The following is a 13,237-nucleotide window of genomic DNA, read 5'->3' on the forward strand; positions in this document are numbered from 1 at the left end:
TTCATACTGGTTGCAATTATTCGTTTTATACGATGGAAAAGCTGTTGTATTTATATCGTATTTTATGCTTCTGGCGTTGACTTCTTAGGCCGTAACTAATCGGTCTGGTGGAGCAACGCCCTGGAGTGAAACCTAGGTTGCCCGGAACGTAGAATTGGCCATCACTTTCAAACTGGTTGCAATTATTCCTGATATATGATGGAAACACTGTTGTATTTTTTTTGCATTTTATGGTTCGGGCGTTTACTTCTAAGGCCCTAACTATTCAATCTGTTGGAGCAACGCCCTAGGGTGAAGCCTAGGTTGCTCGGAAAGTAGAAATGACCATAAGTTTCATACTGGTTACAATTATTCGTTTTATACGATGGAAAAACTGTTGTATTTATATGGTACTTTATGCTTCTGGCGTTGACTTCTTAGGCTCTAACTATTCGATCTGGTGGAGCAACGCCCTAGAGTGAAGCCTAGGTTGCCCGGAACGTAGAATTGGCCATCACTTTCAAACTGGTTGCAATTATTCCTGTTATATCATGGATACACTGTTGTATTTTTTTTGCATTTTATGGTTCGCGCGTTGACTTCTAAGGCCCGAACTATTCAATCTGTCGGAGCAACGCCGTAGGGTGAAGCCTAGGTTGCTCGGAAAGTAGAAATATCCATAAGTTTCATACTGGTTGCAATTATTCGTTTTATACGATGGAAAAACTGTTGTATTTATATTGTAGTTTATGCTTCTGGCGTTGACTTCTAAGGCACTAACTATTCGATCTGGTGGAGCGACGCAATAGAGTGATGCCTAGGTTGCCCGGAACGTAGAATTGGCCATCAATTTCAAACTGGTTGCAATTATACCTGTTATATGATGGAAACACTGCTGTATTTTTTTTGCATTTTATGGTTCGGGCGCTGGCTTCTAAGGCCCTAACTATTCAATCCGTTGGAGCAACGCCCTAGGGTGAAGCCTAGGTTGCTCGGAAAGTAGAAATGACCATAGGTTTCATACTGGTTGCAATTATTCGTTTTATACGATGGAAAAACTGTTGTATTTATATTGTACTTTATGCTTCTGGCGTTGACTTCTAAGGCACTAACTATTCGATCTGGTGGAGCAACGCCCTAGAGTGAAGCCTAGGTTGCCCGGAACCTAGAATTGGCCATCACTTTCAAACTGGTTGCAATTATTCCTGATATATGATGGAAACACTGTTGTATTTTTTTTGCATTTTATGGATCGCGCGTTGACTTCTAAGGCCCGAACTATTCAATCTGTTGGAGCAACGCCGTAGGGTGAAGCCTAGGTTGCTCGGAAAGTAGAAATATCCATAAGTTTCATACTGGTTGCAATTACTCGTTTTATACGATGGAAAAACTGTTGTATTTATATTGTATTTTATGCTTCTGGCGTTGACTTCTAAGGCACTAACTATTCGATCTGGTGGAGCGACGCAATAGAGTGATGCCTAGGTTGCCCGGAACGTAGAATTGGCCATCACATTCAAACTGGTTGCAATTATTCCTGTTATATGATGGATACACTGTTGTATTTTTATTGCAATTTTTTGCTTCGGGCGTTGACTTCTAAGGCCCTAACTATTCAATGTGTTGGAGCAACGCCCTAGGGTGAAGCCTAGCTTGCTCGGAAAGTAGAAATGACCATAAGTTTCATACTGCTTGCAATTATTCGTTTTATACGATGGAAAAGCTGTTGTATTTATATCGTATTTTATGCTTCTGGCGTTGACTTCTTAGGCCGTAACTATTCGGTCTGGTGGAGCAACGCCCTGGAGTGAAACCTAGGTTGCCCGGAACGTAGAATTGGCCACCACCTTGAAACTGGTTGCAATTATTCCTGTTATATGATGGAAACACTGTTGTATTTTTTTTGCCCTTTATGGTTCGGGCGTTGACTTCTAAGGCCCGAACAATTCAATCTGTTGGAGCAACGCCGTAGGGTGAAGCCTAGGTTGCTCGGAAAGTAGAAATATCCATAAGTTTCTTACTGGTTGCAATTATTCGTTTTATACGATGGAAAAACTGTTGTATTTATATTGTATTTTATGCTTCTGGCGTTGACTTCTAAGGCACTAACTATTCGATCTGGTGGAGCGACGCAATAGAGTGATGCCTAGGTTGCCCGGAAAGTAGAATTGGCCATCACTTTCAAACTGGTTGCAATTATTCCTGTTATATGATGGATACACTGTTGTATTTTTTTTGCATTTTATGGTTCGGGCGCTGGCTTCTAAGGCCCTAACTATTCAATCCGTTGGAGCAACGCCCTAGGGTGAAGCCTAGGTTGCTCGGAAAGTAGAAATGACCATAGGTTTCATACTGGTTGCAATTATTCGTTTTATACGATGGAAAAACTGTTGTATTTATATTGTACTTTATGCTTCTGGCGTGGACTTCTAAGGCACTAACTATTCGATCTGGTGGAGCAACGCCCTAGAGTGAAGCCTAGGTTGCCCGGAACCTAGAATTGGCCATCACTTTCAAACTGGTTGCAATTATTCCTGATATATGATGGAAACACTGTTGTATTTTTTTTGCATTTTATGGATCGCGCGTTGACTTCTAAGGCCCGAACTATTCAATCTGTTGGAGCAACGCCGTAGGGTGAAGCCTAGGTTGCTCGGAAAGTAGAAATATCCATAAGTTTCATACTGGTTGCAATTATTCGTTTTATACGATGGAAAAACTGTTGTATTTATATTGTACTTTATGCTTCTGGCGTTGACTTCTAAGGCACTAACTATTCGATCTGGTGGAGCAACGCAATAGAGTGATGCCTAGGTTGCCCGGAACGTAGAATTGGCCATCAATTTCAAACTGGTTGCAATTATACCTGTTATATGATGGAAACACTGCTGTATTTTTTTTGCATTTTATGGTTCGGGCGCTGGCTTCTAAGGCCCTAACAATTCAATCCGTTGGAGCAACGCCCTAGGGTGAAGCCTAGGTTGCTCGGAAAGTAGAAATGACCATAGGTTTCATACTGGTTGCAATTATTCGTTTTATACGATGGAAAAACTGTTGTATTTATATTGTATTTTATACATCTGGCGTTGACTTCTAAGGTACTAACTATTCGATCTAGTGGAGCAACGCCCTAGAGTGAAGCCTATGTTGCCCGGAACGTAGAAATGACCATCACTTTCAAACTGGTTGCAATTATTCCTGTTATATGATGGAAAAACTGTTGTATTTTTATTGCATTTTATGCTTCGGGCATTGACTTCTAAGGCCCTAACTATTCAATCTGTTGGAGCAACGCCCTAGGGTGAAACCTGGGTTGCCCGGAAAGTAGAAATGACCATAGCTTTCATACTGGTTGCAATTATTCGTTTTATATGATGGAAAAACTGTTGTATCTATATTGTATTTTATGCTTCTGGCGTTCCCTTCTTAGGCCCTAACTATTCGATCTGGTGTAAAAACGGCCTAGTGTGAAGCCTAGGTTGCCCGGAACGTAGAAATAACCATAACTTTTACACTGGTAGCAATTATTCGTTTTATACTATGGAAAAACTGTTCTATTTATTTTGTATTTAATGCTTCGGGCGTTGGCTTCTAAGGCCCTAACTGTTTGATCTGGTGGAGCAACGCCCTAGAGTGAAACGTAGGTTGCCCGGAACGTAGAAATGACCATAACTTTCACACTGGTTGCTATTATTCGTTTTATACGATGGAAAAACTGATATATTTATATTGTATTTTATGCTTCTGGCGTTGACTTGTTAGGCCCTAACTATTCGATCTGGTGGAACAACGCCCTAGAGTGAATCCTAGGTTGCCTGGAACGTAGAATTGGCCATCACTTTCAAACTGGTTGCAATTATTCGTTTTATACGATGGAAAAGCTGTTGTATTTATATCGTATTTTATGCTTCTGGCGTTGACTTCTTAGGCCGTAACTATTCGGTCTGGTGGAGCAACGCCCTGGAGTGAAACCTAGGTTGCCCGGAACGTAGAATTGGCCACCACTTTGAAACTGGTTGCAATTATTCCTGTTATATGATGGATACACTGTTGTATTTTTATTGCAATTTTTTGCTTCGGGCGTTGACTTCTAAGGCCCTAACTATTCAATCTGTTGGAGCAACGCCCTAGGGTGAAGCCTAGCTTGCTCGGAAAGTAGAAATGACCATAAGTTTCATACTGCTTGCAATTATTCGTTTTATACGATGGAAAAGCTGTTGTATTTATATCGTATTTTATGCTTCTGGCGTTGACTTCTTAGGCCGTAACTATTCGGTCTGGTGGAGCAACGCCCTGGAGTGAAACCTAGGTTGCCCGGAACGTAGAATTGGCCATCACTTTCAAACTGGTTGCAATTATTCCTGTTATATGATGGAAACACTGTTGTATTTTTTTTGCCCTTTATGGTTCGGGCGTTGACTACTAAGGGCCGAACAATTCAATCTGTTGGAGCAACGCCGTAGGGTGAAGCCTAGGTTGCTCGGAAAGTAGAAATATCCATAAGTTTCATACTGGTTGCAATTATTCGTTTTATACGATGGAAACACTGTTGTATTTATATTGTATTTTATGCTTCTGGCGTTGACTTCTAAGGCACTAACTATTCGATCTGGTGGAGCGACGCAATAGAGTGATGCCTAGGTTGCCCGGAACGTAGAATTGGCCATCACTTTCAAACTGGTTGCAATTATTCCTGTTATATGATGGATACACTGTTGTATTTTTATTGCATTTTATGCTTCGGGCGTTGACTTCTAAGGCCCTAACTATTCAATCTGTTGGACCAACGCCCTAGGGTGAAGGCTAGGTTGCTCGGAAAGTAGAAATGACCATAAGTTTCATACTGGTTGCAATTATTCGTTTTATACGATGGAAAAGCTGTTGTATTTATATCGTATTTTATGCTTCTGGCGTTGACTTCTTAGGCCGTAACTATTCGGTCTGGTGGAGCAACGCCCTGGAGTGAAACCTAGGTTGCCCGGAACGTAGAATTGGCCATCACTTTCAAACTGGTTGCAATTATTCCTGATATATGATGGAAACACTGTTGTATTTTTTTTGCATTTTATGGTTCGGGCGTTTACTTCTAAGGCCCTAACTATTCAATCTGTTGGAGCAACGCCCTAGGGTGAAGCCTAGGTTGCTCGGAAAGTAGAAATGACCATAAGTTTCATACTGGTTACAATTATTCGTTTTATACGATGGAAAAACTGTTGTATTTATATTGTACTTGATGCTTCTGGCGTTGACTTCTAAGGCACTAACTATTCGATCTGGTGGAGCAACGCAATAGAGTGATGCCTAGGTTGCCCGGAACGTAGAATTGGCCATCAATTTCAAACTGGTTGCAATTATACCTGTTATATGATGGAAACACTGTTGTATTTTTTTTGCATTTTATGGTTCGGGCGTTGACTTCTAAGGCCCTAACTATTCAATCTGTTGGACCAACGCCCTAGGGTGAAGCCTAGGTTTCTCGGAAAGTAGAAATATCCATAAGTTTCATACTGGTTGCAATTATTCGTTTTATACGATGGAAAAACTGTTGTATTTATATTGTATTTTATGCTTCTGGCGTTGACTTCTATGGCACTAACTATTCGATCTGGTGGTGCAACGCCCTAGAGTGAAGCCTAGGTTGCCCGGAACGTAGAATTGGCCATCACTTTCAAACTGGTTGCAATTATTCCTGATATATGATGGAAACACTGTTGTATTTTTTTTGCATTTTATGGTTCGGGCGTTGACTTCTAAGGCCCTAACTATTCAATCTGTTGAAGCAACGCGCTAGGGTGAAGCCTAGGTTGCTCGGAAAGTAGAAATGTCCATAAGTTTCATACTGGTTGCAATTATTCGTTTTATACGGTGGAAAAACTGTTGCATTTATATTGTATTTTATGCTTCTGGCGTTGACTTCTAAGGCACTAACTGTTCGGTCTTGTGGAGCAACGCAATAGAGTGATGCCTAGGTTGCCCGGAACGTAGAATTGGCCATCAATTTCAAACTGGTTGCAATTATACCTGTTATATGATGGAAACACTGCTGTATTTTTTTTGCATTTTATGGTTCGGGCGTTTACTTCTAAGGCCCTAACTATTCAATCCGTTGGAGCAGCGCTCTAGGGTGAAGCCTAGGTTGCCCGGAAAGTAGAAATGACCATAGCTTTCATACTGGTTGCAATTATTCGTTTTATATGATGGAAAAACTGTTGTATTTACATTGTATTTTATGCTTCTGGCGTTCCATTCTTAGGCCCTAACCATTCGATCTGGTGGAACAACGGCCTAGGGTGAAGCCTAGGTTGCCCGGAACGTAGAAATAACCATAACTTTTACACTGGTAGCAATTATTGGTTTTATACTATGGAAAAGCTGTTCTATATATTTTGTATTTTATGCTTCTGGCGTTGACTTCTAAGGCACTAACTATTCAATCCGTTGGAGCAACGCCCTAGGGTGAAGCCTAGGTTGCCCGGAAAGTAGAAATGACCATAGCTTTCATACTGGTTGCAATTATTCGTTTTATGCGATGGAAAAACTATTGTATTTATATTGTATTTTATGCTTCTGGCGTTGACTTCTTAGGCCGTAACTATTCGGTCTGGTGGAGCAACGCCCTGGAGTGAAACCTAGGTTGTCCGGAACGTAGAATTGGCCATCACTTTCAAACTGGTTGCAATTATTCCTGTTATATGATGGAAACACTGTTGTATTTTTTTTGCCCTTTATGGTTCGGGCGTTGACTACTAAGGCCCGAACAATTCAATCTGTTGGAGCAACGCCGTAGGGTGAAGCCTAGGTTGCTCGGAAAGTAGAAATATCCATAAGTTTCATACTGGTTGCAATTATTCGTTTTATACGATGGAAACACTGTTGTATTTATATTGTATTTTATGCTTCTGGCGTTGACTTCTAAGGCACTAACTATTCGATCTGGTGGAGCGACGCAATAGAGTGATGCCTAGGTTGCCCGGAACATAGAATTGGCCATCACTTTCAAACTGGTTGCAATTATTCCTGTTATATGATGGATACACTGTTGTATTTTTATTGCATTTTATGCTTCGGGCGTTGACTTCTAAGGCCCTAACTATTCAATCTGTTGAAGCAACGCGCTAGGGTGAAGCCTAGGTTGCTCGGAAAGTAGAAATGTCCATAAGTTTCATACTGGTTGCAATTATTCGTTTTATATGGTGGAAAAACTGTTGCATTTATATTGTATTTTATGCTTCTGGCGTTGACTTCTAAGGCACTAACTGTTCGGTCTTGTGGAGCAACGCAATAGAGTGATGCCTAGGTTGCCCGGAACGTAGAATTGGCCATCAATTTCAAACTGGTTGCAATTATACCTGTTATATGATGGAAACACTGCTGTATTTTTTTTGCATTTTATGGTTCGGGCGTTTACTTCTAAGGCCCTAACTATTCAATCCGTTGGAGCAGCGCTCTAGGGTGAAGCCTAGGTTGCCCGGAAAGTAGAAATGACCATAGCTTTCATACTGGTTGCAATTATTCGTTTTATATGATGGAAAAACTGTTGTATTTACATTGTATTTTATGCTTCTGGCGTTCCATTCTTAGGCCCTAACCATTCGATCTGGTGGAACAACGGCCTAGGGTGAAGCCTAGGTTGCCCGGAACGTAGAAATAACCATAACTTTTACACTGGTAGCAATTATTGGTTTTATACTATGGAAAAGCTGTTCTATATATTTTGTATTTTATGCTTCTGGCGTTGACTTCTAAGGCACTAACTATTCGATCTGGTGGAGCAACGCCATAGTGTGATGCCTAGGTTTTCCGGAACGTAGAATCGGCCATCAATTTCAAACTGGTTGCAATTATACCTGTTATATGATGGAAACACTGCTGTATTTTTTTTGCATTTTAAGGTTCGGGCGTTGACTTCTAAGGCCCTAACTATTCAATCCGTTGGAGCAACGCCCTAGGGTGAAGCCTAGGTTGCCCGGAAAGTAGAAATGACCATAGATTTCATACTGGTTGCAATTATTCGTTTTATGCGATGGAAAAACTATTGTATTTATATTGTATTTTATGCTTCTGGCGTTGACTTCTAGGGCACTAACTACTCGATCTGGTGGAGCAACGCCCTAGAGTGAAGCCTAGGTTGCCCGGAACGTAGAATTGGCCATCAATTTCAAACTGGTTGCAATTATACCTGTTATATGATGGAAACACTGCTTTATTTTTTTTGCATTTTATGGTTCGGGCGTTGACTTCTAAGGCCCTAACTATTCAATCCGATGGAGCAACGCCCGAGGGTGAAGCCTAGGTTGCTCGGAAAGTAGAAATGACCATAAGTTTCATACTGGTTACAATTATTCGTTTTATACGATGGAAAAACTGTTGTATTTATATTGTACTTTATGCTTCTGGCGTTGACTTCTAAGGCACTAACTATTCGATCTGGTGGAGCAACGCAAAAGAGTGATGCCTAGGTTGCCCGGAACGTAGAATTGGCCATCAATTTCAAACTGGTTGCAATTATACCTGTTATATGATGGAAACACTGTTGTATTTTTTTTGCATTTTATGGTTCGGGCGTTGACTTCTAAGGCCCTAACTATTCAATCTGTTGGACCAACGCCCTAGGGTGAAGCCTAGGTTGCTCGGAAAGTAGAAATATCCATAAGTTTCATACTGGTTGCAATTATTCGTTTTATACGATGGAAAAGCTGTTGTAATTGTATTGTATTTTATGCTTCTGGCGTTGACTTCTATGGCACTAACTATTCGATCTGGTGGAGCGACGCAATAGAGTGTTGACTAGGTTGCCCGGAACGTAGAATTGGCCATCAATTTCAGACTGGTTGCAATTATACCTGTTATATGATGGAAACACTGCTGTATTTTTTTTGCATTATATGGTTCGGGCGTTGACTTCTAAGGCCCTAAATATTCAATCCGTTGGAGCAACGCCCTAGGGTGAAGCCTAGGTTGCTCGGAAAGTAGAAATGACCATAAGTTTCATACTGGTTGCAATTATTCGTTTTATACGACGGAAAAACTGTTGTATTTATATTGTATTTTATGCTTCTGGCGTTGACTTCTATGGCACTAACTATTCGATCTGGTGGAGCAACGCAATAGAGTGAAGCCTAGGTTGCCCGGAACGTAGAATTGGCCATCACTTTCAAACTGGTTGCAATTATACCTGTTATATGATGGTAACACTGCTGTATTTTTTTTGCATTTAGTGGTTCGGGCGTTGACTTCTAAGGCCCTAACTATTCAATCTGTTGGTGCAACGCCCTATGGTGAAGCCTAGGTTGCTCGGAAAGTAGAAATGACCATAAGTTTCATACTGGTTGCAATTATTCGTTTTATACGGTGGAAAAGCTGTTTTATTTATATCGTATTTTATGCTTCTGGCGTTGACTTCTAAGGCACTAACTATTCGATCTGGTGGAGCAACGCCCTAGAGTGAAGCCTAGGTTGCCCGGAACGTAGAATTGGCCATCACTTTCAAACTGGTTGCAATTATTCCCGATATATGATGGAAACACTGTTGTATTTTTTTTGCATTTTATGGTTCGGGCGTTGACTTCTAAGGCCCTAACTATTCAATCTGTTGGAGCAACGCCCTAGGGTGAAGCCTAGGTTGCTCGGAAAGTAGAAATGTCCATAAGTTTCATACTGGTTGCAATTATTCGTTTTATACGATGGAAAAACTGTTGTATTTATATTGTATTTTATGCTTCTGGCGTTGACTTCTAAGGCACTAACTATTCGATCTGGTGGAGCGACGCAATAGAGTGATGCCTAGGTTGCCCGGAACGTATAATTGGCCATCAATTTCAGACTGGTTGCAATTATACCTGTTATATGATGGAAACACTGCTGTATTTTTTTTGCATTTTATGGTTCGGGCGTTGACTTCTAAGGCCCTAAATATTCAATCCGTTGGAGCAACGCCCTAGGGTGAAGCCTAGGTTGCTCGGAAAGTAGAAATGACCATAAGATTCATACTGGTTGCAATTATTCATTTTATACGATGGAAGAACTGATGTATTTATATTGTATTTTATGTTTCTGGCGTTGACTTCTGAGGCACTAACTATTCGATCTGGTGGAGCAACGCCCTAGAGTGAAGCCCAGGTTACCCGGAACGTAGAATTGGCCATCACTTTCAAACTGGTTGCAATTATTCCTGTTATATGATGGAAACACTGTTGTATTTTTTTTGCACTTTATGGTTCGGGCGTTGACTTCTAAGGCACTAACTATTCGATCTGGTGGAGCAACGCCCTAGAGTGAAGCCTAGGTTGCCCGGAACGTAGAATTGGCCATCACATTCAAAGTGGTTGCAATTATTCCTGCTATATGATGGAAGCGCTGTTGTATTTTTATTGCATTTTATGCTTCGGGCGTTGACTTCTAAGGCCCTAGCTATTCGATCTGGTGGAGCAACGCCCTAGAGTGAAGCCTAGGTTGCGCGGAACGTAGAAATGAACATTACCTTCACACTGGTTGCAATTATTCCTGTTATACGATAGAAGGACTATAGTATTTTTATAGTATTTTATGTTTCTGGCGTTGACTTCTTAGGCCCTAACTATTCGATCTGGTTAATCAACGCCCTAGAGTGAAGCCAAGGTTACCCGGAACGTAGAAATGACCACTACTTTCACACTGGTTGCAATTATTCCTGTTATACGATGGAAAAGCTGTTATATTTTTATTGTATTTTATGCTTCGGGCGTTGACTTCTAAGGCCCTAGCTATTCGATTTGGTGGAGCAACGTCATAGAGTCAATTCTAGGTTGCCCGAAACGTAGAAATGACCATTACTTTCACACTGGTTGCAATTATGCATTCTATACGATGGAGATACTGTTGTATTTTTATTGTATTTTGTGTTTCAGGCGTTGACTTCTAAGGTCCTAGCTATTCGATCTCGTGAGGCAACGTCCAAGAGTGAAGGGTATGTTGCCCGCAGCATAGAAATGACCATTACATTCACAATGGTTGCAATTAATCTTTTTATACGATGGAAAAACGGTTTTATTTTTACTGTATCTTATGCGTCTGGAGTTGTTTTCTAAGGCCCTAGCTATTCGACCTGGTCGTGCAACGTCCTAGAGCGAAGCCTAGGTTGCACGGAACGTAGGAATGCCCATTACTTCCACACTGGTTGCAATTATTCCTGTTATACGATGGAAGGACTGTTGTCTTTTTATCGTATTTTATGCTTCAGGCGTTGACTTCTTAGGTCCTAGCTATTCGATCTGTTGGCACAGCGCACTAGAGTGAAGCCAAGGTTATCCGGAACGTAGAAATGACCAGTACTTTCACACTGGTTGCAATTATTCCTGTTATACGATGGAAAAGCTGATGTATTTTTATTGTATTTTATGCTTCGGGCGTTGACTTCTAAGGCCCTGGCTATTCGATTTGGTGGAGCAACGCCCTAGAGTCAAGCCTAGGTTGTCCGAAACGTAGATACGACCATTACTTTCACACCGGTTGCAATTATTCATGCTATACGATGGAGAAACTGTTGTATTTTTATTGTATTTTATGTTTCAGGTGTTGACTTCTAAGGTCGTAGCTTTTCGTCCTGGTGGTGCAACGCCCTACTGCGAAGCGTAGGTTGCACGGAACGTAGAAATGCCCATTACTTTCACACTGGTTGCAATTATTCCTGTCATACGATGGAACAACTGTTTTATGTTTATTATACTTTATGCTTCTGGCGCTGACCTCTAAGTCCCTAGCTATTCGATCTGGTGGTGCAACGCCCTAGAGTGAAGTCTTGGTTGCCCGGAACGTAGAAATGACCATTACTTTCGCACTGGTTGCAATTATTCCTGTTATACGATGGAAGGACAGTTGTATTTTTATAGTATTTTATGCTTCTGGCGTTGACTTCTTACGACTTAACTATTCGATCTGGTGGAACAACGCCCTAGAGTGAAGCCTAGGTTGCCCGCAACGTAGAAATGACCATCGATATCACACTGGTTGCAATTATTCCTGTTATACGATGGAGAAACTGTTGTATTTTTTTTGTACTTTATGCTCCTGTCGTTGATTTCTAAGGTCCTAGCTATTCGATCTCGTGGGGCAATGTCCAAGAGCGAAGCCTATGTTGCCGGAACGTAGAAATGTGCATTACCTTCACAGTGGTTGCAACTATTCCTTTTATACGATGGAAAAACTGCTGTATTTTTATTGTATTTTGTGCTTGAGTCGTCGTTTTCTAATGCCCTAACTATTCGATGTGGTGGAGCCACGCCCTAGAGTCAAGCCTAGGTTGCACGGAACGTAGAAATGGCCATTACATTCACACTGGTTGCATTTATTCCTATTATACGATGGAAAAACTATTGTATTTTTATTGTATTTTATGCTTCTGGCGTTGACTTCTAAGGCCCTAACTATTCAATCTGTTGGAGCAACGCCCTAGGGCGAAGCCTAGGTTGCTCGGAAAGTAGAAATGACCATAAGTTTCATACTGGATGCAATTATTCGTTTTATACGATGGAAAAACTGTTGCATTTATATTGTATTTTATGCTTCTGGCGTTGACTTCTAAGGCACTAACTATTCGATCTGGTGGAGCGACGCAATAGAGTGATCCCTAGGTTGCCCGGAACGTAGAATTGGCCATCAATTTCAAACTGGATGCAATTATACCTGTTATATGATGGAAACACTGCTGTATTTTTTTTGCATTTTATGGTTCGGGCGTTGACTTCTAAGGCCCTAACTATTCAATCTGTTGGAGCAACGCCCTAGGGTGAAGCCTAGGCTGCTCGGAAAGTAGAAATGACCATAAGTTTCATACTGGTTGCAATTATTCGTTCTATACGATGGAAAAACTGTTTTATTTATATTGTATTTTATGCTTCTGGCGTTGACTTCTAAGGCACTAACTATTCGATCTGGTGGAGCAACGCCCTAGAGTGAAGCCTAGGTTGCCCGGAACGTAGAATTGGCCATCACTTTCAAACTGGTTGCAATTATTCCTGTTATATGATGGATACACTGTTGTATTTTTATTGCATTTTATGCTTCGGGCGTTGACTTCTAAGGCCCTAACTATTCAATCTGTTGGACCAACGCCCTAGGGTGAAGCCTAGCTTGCTCGGAAAGTAGAAATGACCATAAGTTTCATACTGGTTGCAACTATTCGTTTTATACGATGGAAAAACTGTTGTATTTATATTGTATTTTATGCTTCTGGCGTTGACTTCTTAGGCCGTAACTATTCGGTCAGCTGGAGCAACGCCCT

The sequence above is a fragment of the Calliopsis andreniformis genome, chromosome 11 (genome assembly GCF_051401765.1).
Source record: "Calliopsis andreniformis isolate RMS-2024a chromosome 11, iyCalAndr_principal, whole genome shotgun sequence".
NCBI lineage: Eukaryota > Metazoa > Arthropoda > Insecta > Hymenoptera > Andrenidae > Calliopsis > Calliopsis andreniformis.